Source organism: Aegilops tauschii, chromosome 3, assembly GCF_002575655.3.
Source record: "Aegilops tauschii subsp. strangulata cultivar AL8/78 chromosome 3, Aet v6.0, whole genome shotgun sequence".
NCBI classification, from domain to species: domain Eukaryota; kingdom Viridiplantae; phylum Streptophyta; class Magnoliopsida; order Poales; family Poaceae; genus Aegilops; species Aegilops tauschii.
The window spans coordinates 262500980-262527031 of NC_053037.3; positions in this window are offsets into that span (position 1 = coordinate 262500980).

Here is a 26052-nt window from a genome sequence, read left to right on the forward strand (position 1 = left end):
ACACGTGGCATCCACCGTAACGGGTCACCGTTAAGCTATCGGGATCCGATTTGGATCCGATAACCCGTAATAGACCCAACCAATGGGGATTTTCCACGTGTAAAATTATCATTGGCTATAGCAACCACGTGTCAGCACCCGAAAAGGACAGGTGTCAACCACCCAATGGATAGGAGGCGCCTATGATACGTCGACACATGGCAAGGCCCAATAGCGGCCCATTTAGGTTAAAATGCCGGTTCAGTTAAAATTAGTGGGCTGGCCTATTAACGACCTAATTACAGACGACCCATTTGCAGTTAAGGCCCGTATGGCTATTGTCAAATCGACCCGTCAACGACCCGTTCTAAACTTGTCATCATCGCGGCCCATGGTCACTTCTGGCCCGTTAACAGTCTGCTAAGTATTTGGGCCGAATTACGGCCCGGTGTGTTTCCGGCCTGTTAAAGGTCCTGCTTCATTTGGGCCCATTTTTTGGCCCTTGAAACTTTCGGCCCATAAACGACCGTGAAAGATTTGGGTCATATTCGGCCATGTCTGACATTCGGCCTGTTAGAGGCCCATTGTAGATTTGGGCCACTTCCAGCCTGTTGTGATTTTCGGCCTGTTAACGTCGGACGAAATCCATGGGCCATATGTGGCCCAACTTCACATCCGGCCTATTAACGGCCCATATAAAACTGATACTAATAAAGCCCGAAAGAACTTCCGGCCTGTTAAAGGCCCGTGTAGTTGGTCGGCGCATTTACGACCCGTCTAAATATCATCCTGTGAACGATTCGCATTGTCAATGGGCCACCACGAGCGGAGATACATTTCGGCCTGCTAATGACCAGTGGGTTATTTGGCACAATCAGGGCCCAATCTCACTTTCGGCCTATTAAAGGCCCATGTTATTTATGGGCTCGAGATATTTACACATGTTAACGGCCTATTGTTACTGAGGTACCAAATTATGTTTAGGCCTGTTAAAGGCCCACTAGGTGCACAGGCCTACCAAAAATATGAAAGCTTAGGCTGATTTAGGCCCAGATATTTTTAGTGGGCTACATGCAAATTACGACCCATAATCATTTTTAGCCCAATTGGAATGGGCCTAACGAATGTTGGCACGTTGGGCTCCTACGAAGCTTTCAGCCGAATACATTACTAAGATAAACCTACACTATACAAAAATAGCGTCGTAATTTCTACAGCCTTTGGCAGCACGATAAATGCTGTATCACAACAAAATAAATTCCAGCCATACAACAAAAGGCATGCCGGCATAAAGTTTACAGTCCTTGTAGATAAAAGCACCATCAGATGTATAGAAGCACATATCATTTGATCTGAGTGCTAATATTTCAGGCTGTAGAATCTAATGGAGTAGCATGATCGTCCCCTTTTTCCGCCATTGCTCTTGAACAACAAAGCAAATGTCTGATAGTCTGCTTTAAAAACCATTCATATCTTAACGACATTTGTCAACCACTATTCTTGTTTCCGAAACGAAGTCCATTAGGGATTGGACTTGTGTCTAGAGCACAGATATATCACTCTGTCTAGCCGAAAGATTTTGTTCAGTAGGCGATTTGGTTGAGGTTACCTTGACAACCAACCCAGAATTATGCAGGAAGGTGCTTTTTTGCACTGTTAGTGGAGAGATACTGACGCACTACAGCAAGAGGTGACATTGTGCCTATGGTAGCCTCGTCACCTTCAGGTGGTTGTGGTTGCTCAATCATTTGTTCCATAGCTTGCTGAAAGTTTGAACTTGTAGATTAGTGTACCAGATAAGTTACTAATGAGGCAAAAACAAACAAAGTAGGTTTCACGTTTATACATAACTTATTTTGGTGAACTACTGTAATACATTAGCATGCATTGTAGGATGAACATGTAAGGATAAAGAGACATGGTTTAAAGTAGGAGGAACATAGTATGACATCATTCAGATCATGGGCAAACAGATATAAAACAAACAGGCTATTGTATCATTGTGTGGGCACGTGAACATCACAACTAGATTATAGATCAAGACCAAAAGAATATCCTTCATCTCTTTTAAACCGTGTAAGGTGAAATGATATGTTAAGACAACTGTGTATAAAAGTGAACAGAGTAACGGAATTGGCTGCAAACCAAGCAGTTAAATGAACACGTCACAGTAACAAGCAGTTCAAAGGCAGGAGGAGTAAGGACTTACAACAGCGGCTTGAACTGCTGTGCTCATGCCCTTCATCTTGCTAGTGTGGCAATCCTTGAAGATTTGCACTGCATTCGGTTTAGGTTCTTTTTGGTCCACACGGGCTTTCCTCTATATTTGGAACATGTCAATATAGATACGATAATATGGCACAGAAAAAAGAAGGAAGTAGCAGCTATTTAGAAGAGCCTTGCAGTGTGCAATATAGCTACGAGATCCTATTGTCTGTTCGAATTTTTACTTTAGAATGGGTTGTCTTGTTCTTCAAACAGTTAGCCTAGAACAAGATACACTTGTAAGGCACATACGTAAATACAAGTTCAATATGTGATCTGATCAAATACATATACCCTACCTGATACTTTGGATCAGACCAGTGTTTAACAAGGGCTGTCCAGTCTTCATCTGTAATATATTCCACTGGAGATGTTTGGGCGATTTCATTGTTAGCCTTGCCTTCAAAGTGAGTTTTTCTAAGGTGATACCGATACTGTCGCAGAGCAAACTGAAAAACATGAGTGCATGCTTATTTAGTTGCATCATCTTTCGGATCCAACTTGAACCTCATCTGTTGAAAAAAGAATGTGAGTCTTATTAGGAGGAAGCTAGAAAGTACTGGACAGAGCAAGACAATATTACAAATTGCGATGAATAACATTACTTACGGATAAATGGTCAAGGAAGGTGTTAAACTCGGTATCGTCTTTCTCATTCCTGTACAGGATCCACGTTGGGAGGATACGTGCATGACACCTAACGGCAACGGCTGCCTCTGATACTAACTTGGCTGACTCTGTAGCATCACGTGGCCTTTTTAAACCCGCCTCAAAATGGATCTCCATTCTTCCTCCTTTACATTTCATTAATCTGTCAAGAATTATCCCTAATGTATGTCTCTGCTTGCGCCGTGGAGCTAGTTCAACAATGAATATGGAAAGTGTTAGTGCACATCAAACTGTGAGAGTACATATAAAGGAGCATGCAACTGCAACTTGACTCGGTCAGGTACCGTCTAGGTGTTGATGCTCATGAGGTTCATCTGATCTTTCCAAGTCCTGTTGTGTCAGCAGTGCTTCGGAAGTAGTGTTAGGTGTGAAGGCAGCTTGGGAACTGGCCAGTTGCGAAGCAAACGAACGAGTAACTCGTTGAGATGCCGGTACAGTTGAAGCGAATGCTGCAGCTGGTGGAGCAGGTGATACTATGTTTGTAGATTTAGCCGGTGGACTTGGACCTTCTACTAGACTATAAGTACCATCAGAATCTCGAGGGCGGATCCTTTTCCGTTGCACCCGACGAGTAACACCATTCCCTACTATATTCTTTTCCTTGCTCTTTTCTGACTTTGCAATGTCAAACCGTACCCACAACACAAAAGAATAAAATCGCTCTTCAGAACTCATTGATGCATGATACAGACAAGCAATACTTTGATGTAATACAACCGTATGAGGATGGAATATGTAAGAAAAACAGGACGGCGTGACATATTCATAGCTACGATGTGTAAACTAAGCAGAAGGATTTTCAAGAAAATAGAAGTAATGCAAGCTAGACACAATATGAAAGATGCAACCAATATCACTCTGCCAAGTTAAAAGTGTCTTGTCATAAGTGGCATTTCAAAAAATTAGAAGCAGTACAACCTAGAAATCAATGCAAGATGCAACCACTATCAAACTGCTATGTTAAAAGCGTCCAATCATGAGTGACTGATGCGGGATACACAACAATAGTACTTTGATGTAAGAACATGGTATGATAGATAGATGAAGTGTATTCTAGACACAGAAAGGCATGTCATATGCACATGTATAACGTATATACTCAGCAGGTGCAATTTAATCAAAATAGAAGAAATACAGGCTAGACAACATACGCAACATGAAACCAATTATCACACTGTCAAATTAGAGCAAGCACCTGCGATGGTGGAGTACGGGAGATGAATTCATCATGTAGACTTGGGACTTCAATTGCATTAGCAGTAGCAGTGGCAAATCTAGAGAGTCTCTATTAGCGTCGGTCCGGAGGACCACCAACATCCCCTAACTTACTCTTTTCCATACTCTTTTCTAATATTGCCTTATGAAGTCAAAACCACAAGAAGATGAATAAAATTAACTCTGCATAACTGGTCGATGCATGATATAGACGAACACTACTTTGATGTAAGGCAAGCGCATGATAGGAGGATGGAATATATAAAAAAGACAACATTGCATATTCACACGTACGATAGGAGGATGGAATATGTATGAAAAACAGTAAGCAGAAGGCATTTCAACAAAATTAGAAGAAATGAAAGCTAGGCACCATATGAACATGCAACCAATATCACTTTATCAGGTAAAAAGTGTCTCGTCGTATAAGTGCCATTTCAAGAAATTAGAAGCAGTACAAGCTAGAAGACAATGCAAGATGCAACCTACATCACACTCCCAAGTTAAATGTGTCTTATGGGTAAGTGATTGTTGCAGGTATAAGTTGTAAGCTACGCAGATGCAATTCAACAAAATCAGAAGCAATACAAACTACACATCATACGGAACACACAACCACATATAATAGTTCCAAGTAAGAGCAAGCACCTGTGATGGTGGAGTAGGGGAGATGTGCTCATCATCTACACAGCTACCTTGACTGTCCAGCCTTGTGTTGTCTTGCGAATCTTGTTGGGAGGATGGCGGAGTAGAATCTATAGAGACCCTCTGTTTGAGTTGCTCCAAAGGACCACCATCATCCACTGCCGTACTAATTTCCTTCAGCTGTATTGATTTTGCATTGTGAAGTCAAACCGATAAGAACAAGGAATAAAATTCGCTCTTCAGAACTCATTCATGCATGATACTGACGAACACTACTCGGATGAAAGGTAAACACATGATATGAGGATGGAATATGTAAGAAAAACATGACGGCGTGCCATATTCACACCTAAGATGTGGTAACTAAGCAGAAGGCATTTCAACAAATTAGAAGCACTACAAGCTAGACACCATATGAAAGATGCAACCAATATCAATCTGCCAAGTTCAAACAGTCTGGCATTTCAACAAATTAGAAGTAGTACATGCTAGAAATCATATGGAAGAAACAACCAATATCACAGTGGCAACTTAAAGGTGCCTTATCATAAGTGACTGATGCGGGATATGCAAGAACAGTAGTCTGATGTAAGAACATGGTGTGATCAGATATAGTATATTCTAGAAACAGGAACACGTGTCATATTCATAGGCATTATGTGTAAAGTAAGCAGATGCAATTCAACAAAGTTAGACGCAATACAAGCTAGACATCTGGTACGTCTCCAACGTATCTATAATTTTTTATTGTTTCATGCTATTATATTATCATTCTTGGATGTTTTACAATCATTTTATAGTCATTTTATATCATTTTTTGGTACTAACCTATTGACATAGTGCCCAGTGCCAGTTGCTGTTTTCTGCATGTTTTTTACATCACAGGAAATCAATACCAAATGAAGTCCAAACACAGCAAAACTTTTTGTGGATTTTTTGGACTAGAAGACATCTAGTGGGCCCGAGAAGCACCTGGGGGGTGCCCCGAGGGGGCACAACCCACCAGGGTGCGCCTGGAGGCCCAGGCATGTCCAGGTGGGTTGTTCCCACCTTGGTGGCCTCTCGCGCCGCCTCTTTGCTCTGTAAATACCCCAATATTACAGTAACCGGGAGTCGACGAAAATTAATTCCAGCCGCCGCAAGTTCCAGAAACACCAGATCCAATGTAGACACCATCATGGAGGGGTTCATCATGCCCATTGGTGCCTCTCCGATGATGCGTGAGTAGTTCTTTGTAGACCTACAGGTCCGTAGTTAGTAGGTAGATGGCTTCCTCTATCTCTTTTGATTCTCAATACAATGGTCTCTTGGAGATCCATATGATGTAACTCTTTTTGCGCTGTGTTTGTTGGGATCCGATGAACTTTGAGTTTATGATCAGATCTATCTTTTTATCCATGAAAGTTATTTGAGTCTTCTTTGATCTCTTATATGCATGATTGCTTATAGCCTCGTATTTCTTCTCCGATATTTGGGTTTTGTTTGGCCAACTTGATATATTTATCTTGCAATGGGAAGAGGTGCTTTGTAATGGGTTCGGTCTTACGGTGCTTGATCCTAGTGACAGAAGGGGAACCGACACGTATGTACCGTTGCTATTGAGGATAACAAGATTGGTCTATTTCTACATAAATAGATCTTTTCTACATCATATCATCGTTCTTATTGCAATTCTCCGTTTCTCCACGAACTTAATACACTAGATGCATGCTGGATAGTGGTCGATGTGTGGAGTAATAGTAGTAGATGCAGGCAGGAGTCGGTCTACTAATCTTGGACGTGATGCCTATATAATGATCATTGCCTAGTTATCATCATGATTATTTGAAGTTCTATCAATTAACCAACAGTAATTTGTTTACCCATCGTTTGCTATTTTTCTCGAGAGAAGCCACTAGTGAAATCTACGCCCCCCCGGTCTCTTCTTTATTATATTTGCCTTCGCGATCTATTTTTATTTGCTTTTATTTTCAAATCTGTTAAACCAAAAATACAAAAATACCTTGCTGCACTTTATTTTATTTGCGCTCTATTTATCCAATCTATCACAACTTTACCCCGTCCTCTTGCCAATTTCTGGCACCGTTACCCGAAAGGGATTGACAACCCCTTTAAAACATTGGGTTTCGAGTATTTGTTATTTGTCTGCAGGTATTATTTACATAGTGTTGCTTGGTTCTCCTACTGGTTCGATAACCTTGGTCTCATCACCGAGGGAAATACCTACCGTGCTGTGCTGCATCATCCCTTCCTCTTTGGGGAAATACCGACGTAGTTCTAGCAGACATCAAAAGGATTTCTGACGCTGTTGCCGGGGAGACATCATCAACATCTACTAGGTTCCTAATCACAAATCTCATCTCCTTGCAATTTACATTATTTGCCATTTGCCTCTTATTTTCCTCTCCCCCGCTTCACAAAAATTTGCCGTTTTATTCGCCCTCTTTTTCATTCACCGTTTTCTTGTCAGATCTATCCTTTGCTTGCAATCATGAGTGATTTCTGTATGGCAGCATTAGATGATGGGCAATTTGGATGCTAAAACTTTTATATTGGGGCAAGGGAATGTTATGGGGAAAGAACATATACAAGAATTTTTAAATTGTGTTGGAAATTTAAGTCTTGATGATGCTCCTATACTTAGAAGGACTAGATCTTATGCGGAAGCTATTTCACCACTAGTTCTGAAACTTGAAAGTAAATTTATACATACTCATCCTACTTTGCTTCCCGTTATAAAGAATCCTAAAGCTAAAAAGTTGGTCACTCTTGTTCTTATGAATGAATTTGACTACATAATACGGGAAGCTAGGGACATCTTTGATTTTTGTGGTATGAATCATGAAAAGCCTGTGATAGATGAAATTATTTACAATAGTGATTATGCGTTAAGACATTTGCTTGGGGATAATCAAAAGTTGATGAGAATTTAAAAAGGAAGTCCCCATTTTAGATGTAATCCAACAAGTTTTCAACAATGTTAATCAACATTATTCATGGATTGTCACCGGAAATCAAAGGGGTTATGATGATAAGCAACTTAATAGTGCTAAAGTTTCTATGGATAATATGTTTTATGTTGTTTTTACAAAACCTCATGACAAAAATTCCTCTAAGGAAATTAAGGAGAAGGATAACAAAATGTAGATCTGTGCTTTAGGCCTAGCTAAGGGCGTAAAACCATAGCGCTTGTTGGGAGGCAACCCAATGAATAAAATTTATTTTTGTCTTTTGCTTTCTGTTCTTGAGTGTTTGCACAATTATGCTACAGTTATGATTGTGTTTTTTGTGTTTTAATTAGTGTTTGTGCCAAGCAAAGCCTTTAGGATTATGTTGGGTGATAGTTGATTTGATCTTGCTAAAAAACAGAAACTTTGCACGCCAGTCACAGAATTATTAAAAATCACAGAAGTGTGATAAAATACCCATTCTTTTTGCAGAACATTAATATAGAAATTTCTCACATGGTCCTATTTTTTTAGAATTTTTGGAGTTACAGAACTATTCGAAATATCCAGATTTCTACACACTGTTATGTTTTTGACAGATTTTGTTTTCTTTGCATTGTGTGCTTGTTTTGATGATCCTATGGTTTTCTTTGAGTTTTTGCCATAGAAAAGTTGGAATAAAGTAGATATAATGCAAGAATAAAATACGAATTGGTTTGCTACAGTACTTATAGTAGTGATTTGCTTTCTTATACTAACGGATCTTACGAAGGTTTTGTTGAGTTTTGTGTGATTGAAGTTTTCAAGTTTTGGGTGATGTTACGATGCATGAAGGAATAAGGAGTAAGAAGAGCCTAAGCATGGGGATGCCCATGGCATCCCAAGATATTATCCAAAGAGAAGCAAGCAACTAAGCTTGGGGATGCCCGAGTGGCTTCTCCTCTTTCTTTTAACGACCATCGATACTTTACTCGGAACTATATTTTTATTAGTCACATACTATGAGTTTTGCTTGGAGCGTCTTGTATGATATGAGTCTTTGCTAGTTTTGCTTTTTGTTTTGAGTCATGAATCCTTGCTGGACACACCTATTTAAGAGAGCCAAAATTATGCCATGATTCGTTAGAATTGCTCTCTATGCTTCACTTAAATCTTTATGAGCTATGGAATTGATCTAGTGCTTCACTTATATCTTTTTGAGCACGGTGTGCTTTAGTATTTTTGAAGAAATGCTCTCATGCTTCACTTAGATTTATTTGAGAGTTAGTATTTTTTTTAAGAAATTCTCTCTTGCTTCACTTAAATTAATTTGAGAGAAAGAAATATTATGCTCATGATCTTCACTTATATTTGTTTGAGCTTATCAAAAGCAACACATGAAAATTAGTCCCAAAGTGATAGATATCCAAGAAGGATATAATAAAAACTTTCATGAAGATCATTGGACAAAATAAATTGATTCCTTGTAATATTCTTGAGATATGATGATGTGATATGTGAGTTATGTTGATGAGTAATTATGCTTTAGTAAGAATATTGGTGTTAAGGTTTGTGATTCCATATGCAAGCACGAAAGTCAATAGTTATGCAATGAAATTACATCCTACTTATGGTGCATTATTCGGTGTTAATTATGCTTAATGCTCACTTATGAGACTTTTTGTTTCTTGGTTGGTCGCTTCTCAATCTTTTGCTAGCCTTCATTTTGCACTAAGTATGATCTCTACTTGTGCATCCAAAATCCTTTAAACCAGTTTTGCCACATGAGTCCACTATACCTAACTATATGCGGCATTCTTTTGCCGTTCTAAGCAAATTTGTATGTGCCATCTCTAATTTTCAAAATAAATTTCTCTTTTGTGTGCTCGTACCGCTCACGAGGCGGTGAGGGGTGGCCAATATTTTCCATGCTAGATGTGTTATTCTCACGTTGAGTGTTTATTCACTTGTCATTGCACGAAAGTAAGGCGAAAGGTATTAGGGATGCCCAGTCCTGAAATGAAAAATGAATTTACTTTATGTTGTCAAATAATAAATTCCTTGGAAAGTGTTGGTATGGAAGGCACCCGTGGATACGGCTAGCCATGGAAAGTGAAAGTATGGTGGAAAAAGGAATAAACTTTATTTTCTGTTTGGGAACCGCCTATGATATATCTAGCATGGAAAGTGTTGGGAACTAAGTCGTTTTCGTTGGTGGGAAAATTATGCCTCTCAAAATGTTTTATCTCTATCTTTTTCGCTTTGAGCTCTGGCACCTCTACAAATCCCTACTTCCCTCCGCGAAGGGCCTTTCTTTTACTTTATGCAATTTTTATTTTTAATTTGAGTCTCCATCTTTTCTTATGAAGCACCAACTAAGGGGCACTACGATCGTACTTGAGCATTGGGTGTAGCTAATATGCGAGTGTGTTTCATGAATGGATCAATGATTAAGCATGATGGGCTAGGGATAACTTATTTTAGCGTTGATATTTTGAAAGACATGGTTGCTTGTTGATATGCTTGAGTATTGAAATTATCATGTCAAAACTAGACTATTGCTTTGAACCATATAAAAGTCCAAATGTCCATGCTATAAAGAAAAGAATATGTGATGAACATGTTAGGCAACATTTCACATCAAAAATTCCGTTTTTATCATTTACCTACTCGAGGACGAGCAGGAATTAAGCTTGGGGATGCTAATACGTCTCCAAACTATCTATAATTTTTTATTGTTCCATGCAGTTATATTATCATTCTTGCATGTATTACAATCATTTTATAGTCATTTTATATCATTTTTCGGTACTAACCTATTGACATAGTGCCTAGTGCCAGTTGCTGTTTTCTGCATGTTTATTACATAGCAGGAAATCAATACCAAACGGAGTCCAAACGCAGCGAAACTTTTTGTGGATTTTTTTGGACCAGAAGACATCTAGTGGGACAGAGAAGCACCTGGGGGGTGCCCCAAGGGGGGCACAAATCACCAGGGCACGCCTGGAAGCCCAGGCGTGCCCAGGTAGGTTGTGCCCACCTCTGTGGCCTCTCGCACCGCCTCTTTGCTCGATAAATACCCCAATATTCCAGAAACCCTAGGGGAGTCGACGAAAATCAATTCCAGCCGCCGCAAGTTCCAGAAACACCATGTCCAATGTGGACACCATCACGGAGGGGTTCATCATGCCCATTGGTGCCTCTCCGATGATCCGTGAGTAGTTCTTCGTAGACCTACGAGTTCGTAGTTAGTAGCTAGATGGCTTCCTCTCTCTCTCTCTCTCTCTCTCTCTCTCTCCTTTGATTCTCAATACAATGGTCTCTTGGAGATCCATATGATGTAACTCTTTTTGCGGTGTGTTTGTTGGGATCCGGTGAACTTTGAGTTTATGATCAGATCTATCTTTTTATCCATGACAGTTATTTGAGTCTTCTTTGATCTCTTATATGCATGATTGCTTATAGCCTCGTATTTCTTCTCTGATATTTGGGTTTTGTTTGGCCAACTTGATCTATTTATCTTGCAATGGGAAGAGGTGCTTTGTAATGGGTTCGATCTTATGGTGCTTGATCCCAGTGACAGAAGGGGAACCAACACGTATGTATCGTTGCTATTAAGGATAACAAGATGGGGTCTATTTCTACATAAATAGATCTTGTCTACATCATGTCATCATTCTTATTGCATTACTCCGTTTCTCCATGAACTTAATACACTAGATGAATGCTGGATAGCGGCCGATGTGTGGAGTAATAGTAGTAGATGCAGGCAGGAGTCAGTCTACTAATCTTGGATGTGATGCCTATATAATGATCATTGCCTGGATATCGTCATGATTTTTTGAAGTTCTATCAATTGCCCAACAGTAATTTGTTTACCCACCGCTTGCTATTTTTCTACGGCCCCCGGGTCTCTTCTTTATTATATTTGCCTTTGCGATCTATTTTTATTTGCTTTTATTTTTAGATCTGTTAAACCAAAAATACAAAATTAACTTGGTGCACTTTATTTTATTTGCGCTCTATTTATCCAATCTATCACAACTTTACCCCGTCCTCTTGCCAATTTCTAGCGTCGTTACCTGAAAGGGATTGACAACCCCTTTAACACACCGGGTTGCGAGTATTTGTTATTTGTGTGCAGGTGCTGTTTACGTAGTGTTGCTTGGTTCTCCTACTGGTTCGATAACCTTGGTCTCATCACTGGGAAATACCAACCGTTGTTGTGCTGCATCATCCCTTCCTCTTTGGGGAAATACCGACGTAGTTCTAGCAGACATCAACATCATATGCAACATGCAACCACATATAATAGTGCCAAGTTAGAGCAAACACCTGTGATGGTGGAGTAGGGGAGATGTGCTCATCATCTACAGAACTACGTTGACTGTCTAGCCTTGCGTTGTCTTGCGAATCTTGTTGGGAGGATGGCAGAGTAGAATCTGTAGAGACCCTCCGTTTTAGTTGGTCGGAAGGACCACCATCGTCCAATGCCTTACCAATTTCCTTCCGCTTTTATTGATTTTGCATTGTGAGGTCAAACCGACAAGAAAAAGGAATAAAATTCGCTCTTCAGAACTCATTCATGCATGATACTAATGAACACTACTCTGATGAAAGGCAAAGTCATGATACGAGGATGGATTATGTACAAAAAACTGGACGGCTTGGCATATTCACACCTATGATGTGGTAACTAAGCAGAAGGCATTTCAACAAATTAGAAGCATTGCAAGCTAGACACCATATGGAAGGTGCAATCGATATCACTCTGCCTAGTTAAAACTGTCTCGTCATAGGTGGCGTTCATCAAACTAGAAGCACTACATGCTAGAAATCATATTCAAGACGCAAACCAATATCACACTGCCAACTTAAAGGTGTCCCATCATAAGTGACTGATGCAGGATACACAAGAAAAGTAGTTTCATGTAAGAACATGGTGTGATAGACAGATATAGTATGTACCAAAAATAGGAAGGCGTGTCATATTCACACATATCATGTGTAAGCTAAGCAGATGCAGTTTACACTAATTAGGAGCAATACAAGCTAGACACCATATGCAACATGCAACCAGATATCACACTGCCAAGTTAGAGCAAGCACCTTGGATGGTGGAGTAGGGGAGCGGAGACTTGGAACTTGTAATGCACTAGCAGTATGAGGAGAATCCGTATAGATACTCCATTTACGTTGCTGCAGAGGACCACCATCATCGCCTTCCTTACTCTTTTCCTTCCTCTTTTTTGATTTTGCCTTGTCAAGTCAAACCCACAAGAAAAAGGAATAAAATTTTCTCTTCAGAACTCATTGATGCATGATACTGACGAACACTACTTTCATGTAAGGCAGCCGCATGGTAGGAGGATGGAATATGTATGAAAAATAGGACGACATGACATATTGACATGTATGATGTATAAAGTGTAAACTAAGCACAAGGTGTTTGAACTAGTTAGAAGCAATGCAAGCTAGAAACCATATGAAAGATGAAACCAATATGACTACCAAATTAAAAGGTGGCCTAATAAATGTATTTGACCAAACTAGAAGAAATACATGGCAACATGCTTGAAATAATATGCAATATGCAACGAATAAAGGTGTCTCATCGTAAGTGATTGATGCAGGATATAGAAGAGAGGTAGTTTCATGTAAGAACATGGTTAACAGATAGATGTAGTATGTACCAAAAATAGGAAGGCATGTCATATTCATAGGTATAATGTGTAAACTAAGCAGATGTAATTTACCCTAATTAGAAGCATTACAAGCTAGCCGCCGTATGCAACATGCAACCACATATCACACTGCGAAGTTAGAGCAAGCACCTGCGATGGTGGTGTAGTTGAAATGCGGTCTTCAATTACAAAGGTACATTCAATATCTTCATTTAGGCTTGCTGTTTCTTGAGAATCATGTGGGGAGGATGGAACTGCACTCTTTATAAGAGTAGCGCATCTCATACTAACCCACGGGCGTGACTGTCTCATCATAAGTGATAGATGCAGGATACACAAGAACAGTAGTTTGATGTAAGAACATGGTGTGACAGTAGATGTAGTATGTAACAAAAATAGGAAGGCGTGTCATATTCACATGCATAATGTGTAAGCTAAGGAGATGCAATTTAAGAAATTTGGAGCAATCCAAGTTAGGCACCTTATGCAACATGCAACCAGATATCACACTGCCATGTAAGAGCAAGCACCTGGGGTTGTGGAGTAGGGGAGATGAGATTTGGAACTTGCACTGCAGTAGGAGTAGCAGGAGAACCTGCAGAGATCATTTGTTTCGATTGCTCCAGAGGACCACCATCATTCCCTGCCTTCATCCTTTTAGATTTTGCATTGTCAAGTAAACACACAAGAAAAAGGAATGGAATTCACACTTCCAAGTCGTTGATGCATGATACTGACGAACACAACTTTTATGTAAGGCAACCACATTGTAGGAGGATGGAATATGTACGAAAAACACTAAGCAGAAGGCATTTCAACAAATTGGAAACAATGCAATCTAGACACCATATGAAAGACCCAACCAAAATCACTGTACCAAGTTAGATGTGTCTCATTATAAGTGGCACTTCAACAAATTAGAGGCAATACATGTTTGAAATGATATGCAAGATACAACTAATATTACATTGTCAATTTGAAGGTGTCTCGTCAGAAGTGATTGATGAGGGATACACAAGAAAAGTAGTTTGATGTAAGAACATGGTTAATAGAAAGACGTAGTAATAACCAAAAACAGGAAGGCATGTCGTATTCATAGGTATAATGTGTTAACTAAGCATATGCAATTTACCCTAATTAGAAGCATTACAAGGTAGACACCATATGTAAGATGCAACCACATATCACATTGCCAAGTAAGAGCAAACACCTGCGATGGTGGTGTAGGGGAATTGCGGTCATCAACTAGAGAGCTACGTTGACTATCTTCATTTAGCCTTGCTGTTTCTTGAGAATCATGTGGGGAGGATGATACTGCAGTCTTTAAACAAGTAGCACGTCTCACAGTAACCCACTAGGGTGACTGTATCATCATAAGTGATTGATGAGGGATACAAAAGAGCATTAGTTTGATGTACGAACATGGTTATTAGACATATGTAGTATGTATCAAAAACAGGAAGGCATGTCATTATCAAAGGTATAATGTGTAAAGTAAGCAGATTCAATTTAACCAAATTGGAAGCAATACAAGCTAGTCACCATATGCAACATGCAACCACATTTGACAGCGCGAAGTTAAAGCAAGCACCAAGGATGGTTGTGTGTGGCAATTGAGATCATCAACTGCAGAGCTACGTTTATTGTCTCCATCTGCTGACACTACACCCTTTAGAGCACTGAAACGCTTAGTGCTTATCTTCGAATTACACTGGAGCGACTTCTGTCTTTTCTTTTGTGTATTCATCAACACTGCGTCAGAGTCTGAAATACCCATGCATAAAAAAACAATAGTGTGATTATGGGTGAAGTGTTTGCACAAGTAGTACAGTGTAAAAGTAGCAGATAGCAGGTCAGTGAGAAATAAATGATGGGAGACATATGATAGCTCTACAACATGCATGGCACGCGAAATTACTAGATTCTAGGATTTTGAAATATGAGCACAGGGATGGCTGGGAAATGTAGATGCTCCTCCAGCACACCACAAGGTGTGGTCCTATGAAAATAACAGTCGACTGAAAACAAATAGGTCAGTCCATTTTTTTCTACACATTCTGATGTACAAAGAACGGGCAGATCGCCTTCATCTACCTCCTGCCAGTCAGTGTTGACGATCTTCCTCGAAACGCCAGCGACCACCGGCCCAGTCCCCTGTCTCCGCCCCCTCGACCTCACCGCACCGCCATGCTTGGCACCACCCCCCGGCCATCCCTTCAAGCCCCGCCGACCTCCAGATCGGGCGCAAGCAGCTCCTGCGCCCCACACCCCTATGATAGACACCGATGCGCCGCTTCCCCGGCGGACTAGGTGCTCCGTGCGCCTAAGCAGGTGCTTCTTCTTTTAATCGCGAATCAACTGGCCCTGAATTGAAATCCAGGCGGGCTACTGACCTCTAGCCAAGGTGAAATAGTAAATGGGAGGAAACCTTGTGCATTTAGTATCACGAAAAAGATGTAGTAAGAAGCGTTCACCTAATTTCTTTCGTGGGATGAATACGGTGTGAGCAAAGACATAAGATTTGCACGAATAAGGGAAGAGGAGTACCTCCTTATGCTGGCAGTGCGGTGTCCTCCTTCTGTTTTTCCAACGATCTTCTTGTGGTTCGCTGGAAACGAGAAGTTGTGGAGGATGATGGAGCCTTGGACGAACCCAAGGCCAAGTTGTTGAGTGTGGTGCGGTGGCCATCTATCGGCGGCGGGGAACCAGATCCGAGGTGGCGAATGACGGCGTAGCGGGAACAGCTCCGGTGCGGTGGACGGCTGCGACAGTGGAGCGACAACGATGACGCGTAGGACGGCGTGGTCGAAGTGGTTCTGGTACGGGGCACGTCTACGTCGGCGTCGTGGAGGCATCTCTACCTTGGCTTTAGCTGCTAAGTCCTTGAGGGCATTGCGGTTGCGGTTGCGTTGGACGACGACGTCGGGGTACTGGCTCTAGCGTGATGGAGGAAGGCGGCGGCGGATTGGGCGCGATGGGGTGGAGGACGGAGGAGGCTGGGGTGTCGCGGCTGGTGGAGAGGGCGTTTTGGCGCCCACGGAGTATGAATGGGGAAATAGAGGGAGGGGGAACAATGTTTCAGTTTGGGACGCGCTTATTTGAAATTTGGGGAAAGCTACGAATTTTGCCCCCATCTAAAATTTCAGACATATTGCGGGTCGGGGGTAGGACAGTAATCTCAGGTGTCCCAAATGGTGGGTGGGATAGATTTCGGCCGAGCGCATGGGTGTTTGGCGCCCACGGCATATGAATGCTTCTCGGAGGCGGTTGAGACTGGCGTCTTGGTGAAGTTACAAACCTACCCCGGTTTAGACCTTTGGACATCGGGCCGATAGGCTAGACGGGCCAGAGTCAGGACAGTAATTTCCTACCACCAAACATTAGTCTCGCGCGGTTTCGGGTGACCAGAGGCTTATTTGGTGCTTCGTTCAATATTTGGGAGCAGAAGCATTACCGTTTTCGGTTCTCTTGCATTGAACTTTCAGGATTTTTCAAACTTCACAAATCCTGACTCTTCAAAATCCTAAAACTACGATTATTTTGGAATGAGGGGGTACATTTGAATATACATTGTACACGAGTATATATTAAAAAATATGCAACTTACCTTAGTTCATGCATGGTTCCAGATATAATCTCCTTGGTTGCAAAAAAATAGTTAGACATGCGTATGAATATATAGCATGTTCAAACGCACAACAAAGATTGATGCCCCCTTTTAGATCTGATTTACAAATGCCATTATCTCAGATTCAAATAGATGAATGCACTTCCTATGAATTCGAATCTTCGAAACCCCCTTTATGTTGAATTCACCATGTATTCTATTTCGTAGCTAGCAATTTGGAATGTATCCATGTAAGTGAGAAATGTATAAAGTGATTCACACTAACAACATGGAGTGCACTAATTAATGTTTATATATGAATTGCAAAAGCAATGCATTGTATGGATTTCAAACCACTCTCACTCTATGGATCGATAATATGAAATAAACACATGCACATGCTAGAATTCAATAGAGTATGGGTGTCTGATAGACTGATGTTCGTTCATACGCAAATTACAAAATTCATGATCTCATCCAAAAATAATAATGCCATTTATATTTTAATTTAATGCGTAGTATCGCCTTTTACACGTAGATGCACTATGCCTCGGCCTGTTCTCACACACGCGCTATATATCTCTCTATCTAACGCATAAGCGCACACACATTATATGCATCAACATTTCTCTCTCACACATGCTCACAATCTCTCCCGGGGTGTCGGGGTGTCTCACGCACACTCTCTCTATTTATATCCCTCTCTCTTTCTTACTACTATGTACCACTATTTTCACTAATCTCAGTTGGAAAACACTATTTCTCTCACATGCATATATACACACGCACGGTCTCTACTAACCCTCTATAGGCACATATATGTGCCTACGTGTCTCCCGCATGCACATTATCTTTAGGCCTCTCTCGCACACATTCCCCCCCCCACACACACACCTCTCTCTTAGTAGCTGGCAGATATGATTCCATCATATCATTCGATAGCATATCCCTGACTGTTTGGCTGGATGGTAATATGAGGCAAAGTTTTACCCAAGTCCGGGCCCTTGCAGTTGAGGAAAAAGCCTACTCCTGGTACTATATATTTGTGATAGGGTGTGTAGAAAGTACACGTGAATACCAGGCATTGTGCGTGTGTGTATACTATCAACGAACTAGCCCCCGGCTTCTACAACATACTCGGGGCTAGGGTTACAAATCATATATAGTCGGCTTATCATCAGTAGGGATAGAGTCCTCCACGACTCTGGTAGCTTCGTCTTGTATGCCGAGTCCTCCACATGGGTCTTCGTATAATGCGTCTCGGTCAAACCTATGTGGCGCATGATGGAATCGACCCATCAGTCCTCTCCTTGACCCACCACAACTAGATATGATGTGCCCACCACACCCCCCACGCAATCGGCCACTAAGAAAATAAGCATATACAATAGTACAATGTTATACATGAAAGTTAATTGCATGGTGCATCCAATAATATTTGTTTTGCATTGTGAATGTTTATATTTTCTCCTAAAATATTAGTCACGGGAAAGAGAAACGAAGGGCATCTCTCTCCTTGCCTTCACCGGACACCCCCTTTTTCTACACCACTTTCACGTACGCGCACAAACTATCTCTCGGCCCTCTAAAAGTATGCATGCCCCTGACACATTCACGCGCGACGGGCACCGTATTTCAAGTGAAAGCACTATACGGTCACTGGACTTCAGAATATTCTCATTACGGTCACTGTATACATTCTCGTGGTGATCATACGGTATCTAGCTCACGATACGTCTCCGTATTTTGTTGATGACACTAACGGACATTGTATTTGATGCGTGTGATACGTCTCCAACGTATCTATAATTTATGAGTTATTCATGTTGTTATGTTATCATTCTTGGATTTTTTACAATCATTTTATAGCAACTTTATATCATTTTTTGGGACTAACCTATTGGCATAGTGCCCAGTGCCAGTTGTTGTTTTTTGCTTTGTTTTTACATCACAGAAAATCAATACCAAACGGAGTCTAAACGCAGCGAAACTTTTTGGAGATTTTTTTGGACCAGAAGACATCCAGTGGGCCAGAGAAGTACCAGAGGGGTGCCCCGAGGGGGGCACAACCCACCTGGGCACGCTTGGGGCCCAATCGCGCCCTGGTGGGTTGTGCCCACCCTGGTGGCCTCCCGCACCCCCTCTTCTCCCTATAAATTCCAGAATATTCCAAAAACCCTTGGGGGAACCCTAGATCAGAAATTCCGCCGCCGCAAGTCTCTGTAGCCACGAGAAACCAATCTAGACCCTGTTCCGGTACCCTGCCGGAGGGGGAAATGATCACCGGTGGCCATCTTCATCATCCTGACGGCCACCATGATGAGGAGGGAGTAGTCCACCCTCGGGGCTGAGGGTTTGTACCAGTAGCTATGTGTTTAATCTCTCTCTCTCTCATGTTCTTGAGATGTCACGATCTTGATGTATCGCGAGCTTTGTTAATATTGTCGGATCATATAGTGTTTTCCCCTCTCTATCTTGTTGTGATGAATTGAGCTTTCCCTTTGAGATTTCGTTTATCGGATTGAATACTTTTATGGATTTGAGAACACTTGATATATGTCTTGCATACGAATACCCGTGGTGACAATGGGGTATTATATTGATTCACTTGATATATGTTTTGGCACTCAACTCGGGGATTCTCGAGGTGACATTGGGGTAATCTATGCATAGGGGTTGATGCACATTCTTGTCTTTGTTTCTCCGGTAGAAATCTTGGGGCACTCTTTGAGGTTCTTTGTGTTGGATTGAGTATAATGAATCTGAATTTGCTTTGGTGTTATTTTAGTACGAACTCTTGGATAGATCGATCGGAAAGAATAGCTTTGAGGTGGTTTCGTACCCTACAAACAATTTCTTCTTATGTTCTCCGCTAGATAAGAACTTTGGAGTGATTCTTCATCGCACTTTGAGGGATGGTTATATGATCCATTTATATTAGCATTGTTGAGAGATTGCACTAGCGAAAGTACGGACCCTAGGCCTCATTTTAAAGCATTGCAATACCGTTTGTGCTCTGTTTTATCAATACGTTCCTTGATGTTTTTATTGTTCTTATTACAAAAATCAATATCTACTATCCATATTACACTTGTATCACCATCTCTTCGCCGAACTAGTGCACCTATACAAATTACCATTGTATTTGGTGTGTTGGGAACACAAGAGACATTTTATTATTTGGTTGCAGGGTTGTTTGAGAGAGACCATCTTCATCCTATGCCTCCCACGGATTGATAAACCTTAGGTCATCCACTTGAGGGAAAATTGCTATTATCCTACAAAACTCTGTGCTTGGAGGCCCAACACGTGTCTACAAGAATAAAGTTGCATAGTAGACATTAGCGTGCTCCGTATTTTGTTGACGACACTTACGGTCATTGTACTTGAAGCGAAAGCACGGTATGGTCACTGGACTTCGGAATAAGATCATCACGGTCACCATATAAATTTTGTGGTGCTAACCAACCTGTGGTTGGATGGTTAGGAGGACAGTGGTTCCCCAGCCCACCAGGGTTAAAGTCCTGGTGCTCGCATTTATCCCGGATTAATTTCAGTATTTTCTGGCGATGTGCGTTCAGTGGGAGGAGACGTTCCCCTCGACTACGAGGCACCTATGGTGACTTAGTAAAATCTCAAGATCAAATGCTGGCTCACTCTCTCGAAGGTGCTCATAGTGGTAGGGTCTGCGTGTGTGCGCTTATAGCGGTGAGTGTTTGCGCGTATATATGAGCGTTTGCATCTGTACTGTGTTAAAAAATGCATGTCCTGATTATACGGTCACTGGTCCACATTCAGCTGTGCACATTACCATAGGGCCCACCCGTTAGCACATACATGAAAGACAAAAATGGTAATAAATTTGTGGTTGGTGGGGATTCAAAGTCATGAGACCTCTGGTTGGCAGCCCACGCCCCCTAACCACAGCGGACAAGGTTCACTTGTGATGATATGCCGAGCCAGCCATTTTAATTGCACGCACGCGCGAGCCATTGTGGTGAATACAAACTCATCACACATGCGGACAAACACGCCCGCAATGCCCGCATGCATCCATGCAATACTCACACGTACCGATTTAGCTACACTTCAGTCGACTAAATCGACTTTTGGGTCAGTCGATTTTCAGGGGGTGGGGGGGGGGGGGGGCTCGCCAGATTTGAGGAAGAACCAGCCGCAGCGGGGAGGGGGGCTCGCCGGAGAGGTACCCCACTATCTATCTTAGGGTTCAGGGTGGGGGCGGTGGTCGCCGGCGGTGTGGGGGGCGGTGGTGGGGCCGTGGCATGGGGATCGCCGGAGAAAAAGCTCGGCACGGGGGGGCCTAGAGGGATGGCCGGGGAGGCGGCGGACCGACGCTGGGGTGTGGTTTCGGGGCGGGCGGGGCGGCGCGGCAGCGCCACCGGCCGCGGGCGGTGGGGGCCGGCGGTTCGGTCGGTTGTGGCTGGCGACTCAGGGGTGGAGGTTGAAGATGAACTGCAGGCCCTTGATTTCGTATCCAACGGCTGGAAAATGGACTGACCAGAGATAAAAAAGTCAGTCGACTGACGTGTAGCCTCACCCCGCACGTAGACATGCACGCACGCAACACTCGCATGAACACACGCAAGCATGCATGCGTGCAACACTGACATGTACACACGCACGCACGCACACATGCATGCAACACTGAAACGTATACATGCACGCACGCAACACTCGCACGCATGCATGCACACATCACACGACGCAAGACACACGCTCAACCTATATGTGCATGCACCCTTTATTAAGGACATGGACTGTTACGGGTATTAATCAATCTTATCTGTGATAAGCAGAACATTGATGTTTGCAGCGGTCTTTATGAATCACAACGTACCGAACGGGCTATCAACGTATCTATGAATTTTTTTCAAATTCTCTAACATTATATAGTAGGCTTATCTACATGAAATAGACGACGTCACACTCAATGAACAATCATCGGTTTATGAAATGCCCGCTTCTGACCACCCTGGCCCACCAAAAGCTCCTCTGCCGTGCGCTGCCTACGTTGGGGCACTGACATGCAGGCCAGGTACCCAACAAGCCCACACGTCAGTGGAAGAACGGCGCGATGTCGTACGTCAGAGTCGAGGGCGTCGCTCGTTGGACGCCCGGCTAAACACGCCTCCTTGCCGCATTCAAATGCCTCCATGAAACCCGTGTGGAAGCCGAGAAACCCACTCTGGACACACGTCCGTTCAGGACTGTGCCGGCATTAAATGCAACACCGGACGATCTCCTCCTGTACACCGTCTATTTAATCTCCTATTTAAACGAGGCCACACGCCGGCCAAGAGTCGCACACCTCCGCTGCTCCCCTATCTCCTCCTTCACCATTTTGTCCACTCTGACAATGGCTTACGAAGAGTAGTTATCCGGCATCCAAGCCGGCTGGGTGGCCCGCCGAGCCTACCGGATACGAGCTATGCAGCTCGCTGATCCACCTGCACCCTAGCCCGATGGAGCCAGTTGCTGCCCCAAGCCGGCGCGTGGTTTGGCATCTCGCCGCTCCAGGCCAGCTCGACGAGGAGCGGCGAGCTGCTCCACGTCGGCACGGCGGGGAGCACGGGCGTCGTCGCTGCCTTCCACACTGCCGCCTCGTACCGCGCCTCCCGCGTCTGTGACCGCATCTCCCATTTATGTGGCCGAGACTCCGATGCCTGCGGCCATGCCATGCAAGCAGAGACAGAAGCCGGGTGTGCGGAGAGCGACGAGTCGGTGGCCAGCGCCTCCGCGTCCGCCGCCATCATCGAGGAGAAGTAGAACACGGGAGGCCACCGCCGCTTGGGTCGCATAAAGGCCAACGCTGAGGCGACGTCGACGTACACAGCAGGTGTCTTGCTTGATCCTTTTGTTGCGAGGACCTTCGTCGACCCCACAATGGGCTCCACGGAAGCGGAGAAGCCCCCTTCCACCTCCTTCTTGGGCATCAGCCAATGATGTCAGTTGAGTAATGGGGAAGCGAGCCATCCTTTGCGCTGAAGCATATACCCCCGGGGCTCCCGGCAGTCCGGTGATCGTGCTTCCGGACATGAGGAAGACAAATGGATCGGCGGGCAACCATTTAGGTTGGTATTATTATACCTGTGCTGTTCAGGACTAGCACCATTTAGTTGATTTGAAGTAATGAAATCCCTCATGTTTGTATGAAAATCTGGTATTTTATATGAATTCCATCATTGTTTATATGAAATATCGCCGGTTTGCATGAATTTCGTCCGGTTGGTTGAGTTGCTGTCAGAATGTGTGCGGCTATGGTTGGATGACGTAATTTGCGGGTCGTCGGTCGGTCTGCGGCCGGCTCGGGCGGTGTGGTGGGGCAAAAAAAGCACAGCTCATCGAGCTCATCTCCAACGCGTGCGCTGGAGGATGCATGAGCACCCGAGCTCTTCCTCATTCATCGGTGGCAAAGGCACGGGTGGACAGAAGGGTCGCCAATATTTTGGCTACCCCGGGCAAGATCCAAATATCCCCTCCCAGCCCCATCCCTCCCAGCACATTCAAATCCCTCGTTCGCCGTGGAATTTTTCCATGTGTTGTTTTCATGGACTAGCAAGATGCCCGTGCATTGCATGGAACATCAAGATGCATTTTTTTTACAAAACACCTGTTGTGATTGACCCATGCAGGAGTAATCCCATGTGTAAAAACTAATGATATCTCGAGAATTTTATCGGAAAAATGGTATCTCGAGAATTTCATCGAAAAAATGATATCTCGCGAAACATGAGAGATAACAGGAGGAGGAGTGGGGCGTGGTGGTGACTGGTGCTCGGACTGGGCGGAGGCATGGGGATGGACGACGCTGGCAGCGGCCACCATGTCAGATTGTTCCAGAGACTTCCTTTTTTAATTGCTCAGCAATGAGGTTGTGGGAGATAAGGATGAACGAGGCAAGGCCTTATCCATAAATGTGGAGAGAGGTGTGGGTATCTTTTGTAAAATTGTCATAGTTTGCTTTCTGTCCGTCAGATATAGATCAGACGGTCTATATTACAAGATGGCAGGCACACCATCATCACCAACTCAGTTTTTTGTAAGAGTAGAGATATTTTTCTATGTGAAAACAAATTTAAATATGAACGAATAATCGGTGTCCGCGGTCTTCTGCCAGGAGCCCGGGACACAGTTGGATGGCCTCATAGTAGTAGTAGTGTAGAGTACTACTAGTACCACTAGACAGTGAGTGTTTACTACTGTATCTATGTACTAATTGCAACACATGCATGTGTTAGTAGTATAATGACCACATATGGATTTGATGGTAAGATTTGTGTAAGTTGGATGTCATATTATTTCTCTAACATGTGGTCAAAGTTAGCCTCCAAAACGCATTTTATACCCTATATGGATTGATGGAGTACATGCAATTCTGAGGTTTCTCTTAATCCTTGCGTGCAACGTTTTTATTGAATCTTGAAATGTGAACATGTGAATGGGAGGGACTACTATAACCCTTCCAAAAGAACTGTAGTACTAATGGTATCATACTACCTCCATTCACCATCTCACATGCTCAGTACTTTTGCGAATTATGGAAGTAACAAACTTATTGCACCACTCAGCATCTATTATGGATGCATTGTGGATTTTAAATTGATTCATATAGACCGGAAAGTAGGCACTTAGGGCAACCACAACGTATGCTTTTTGTTTCCTCTAAGCCCTCTCTGTTCTTAGTGGCAGGCCTCTATACATTGCATGAAGTGCCTCTAACAAAAAATTGGCTAGCATCGCGTCTAACCTTAGAGGCTGCCTCTAACAATGTAACAATCCATCTGGTCCCAATTGTCAGCCTTAGGAAGCATAAGAAAGTAGGATTACAAGAGAAATAGTACTGATTGGACAAATGTGTTGCTAATCAATACTTTTTAAATTTTTGCTAGGGCCCACCTTAGAGGCTGGTTAGAGTCTCTATACATTGTGGTTTTTTCATTTGATAAGAGGCAAACCGTGTGGCGCCTAGCTTAGAGGCAAGGCTCTATACACAGGAGATGCTCTGTACCTATTACTTTTGATGTGTTCCGTCAACTTGCAGAACGAGGAGAAGCTTGCTTAATACGCCGTCTCCCCCACCCACGGGCGTGGTGGCTTGCAGAGTCGCAGGACGAGGAGAAGCTTGCTCGCCCACACGTGCGGTGGCTCGCTGGATGAGGAGAAAATTTTACTACTCCCTCCGTTACTCCTCGTCCCTACCTTGGTTAGAGATATTATCATATTGTTTGAAATATGTGTCTTTTAGTAGTAGGAGTAGTACTACAGCAATTTCCTTGGAGTCCGTGGTGCAGCAAGCTACCCTAGGCTATGTTACTACTCCCTCCTTTTCGGTTTATGGCTCAATTTCAAAATCTCTCCAACCAAGCTAGACGGTGAGTGGTGGAATTAATTTCATAGTTTGCACAAGTAATTAGTACGCTCGTTTTTCTCAAGAAGTTATGTTTACCGATGCATTAATTACAACGAATGCATGCATGACCACTAAATTTCCATGAACTTCTACATGCATTGGTGAGTTTTCTCTTCATACTGCTTGCATCGGGTGATTTAATGCACCTCGAAATCCAAACATGTGATGGTACTACTAGTAGAATTGAGACTTATAAAACGGAAAAACGAATTTTTAGATGAGCCCGATAAACCGGAAAGGAGGGAGTAGTAAGTTGTACTACCTCCATAGTGGGTACGTACTCCGTAAAATCAGATTTTCCCAAAACTAAGTCGCTCAACCTTTATTTGCTTGTTTTCCTTCCTGCCTCGTTGCCTCGAACAGACTATGCCAAACTCCCCTGCCTGCCGCGCGGGAAAAGTACCGCCCTCGCCTTTTTTAGTCCAGTTTTGTATCGATGGATCGCGCGAAGCAGCAAAAACCAAGCCGTGTCTTGTACTCCTCTGTCGTACTAAAAGAGTGGAGACGCTCGCTTTCACGAATTCTGTACTTCCTCTCGCCGACATGTGGGACATATAGCAACCGGGTCGACGTCTCATGCACCAAATAACAGTGCAGAATAGCAGGGGGACGCACCCCAGCGTAGCGCCC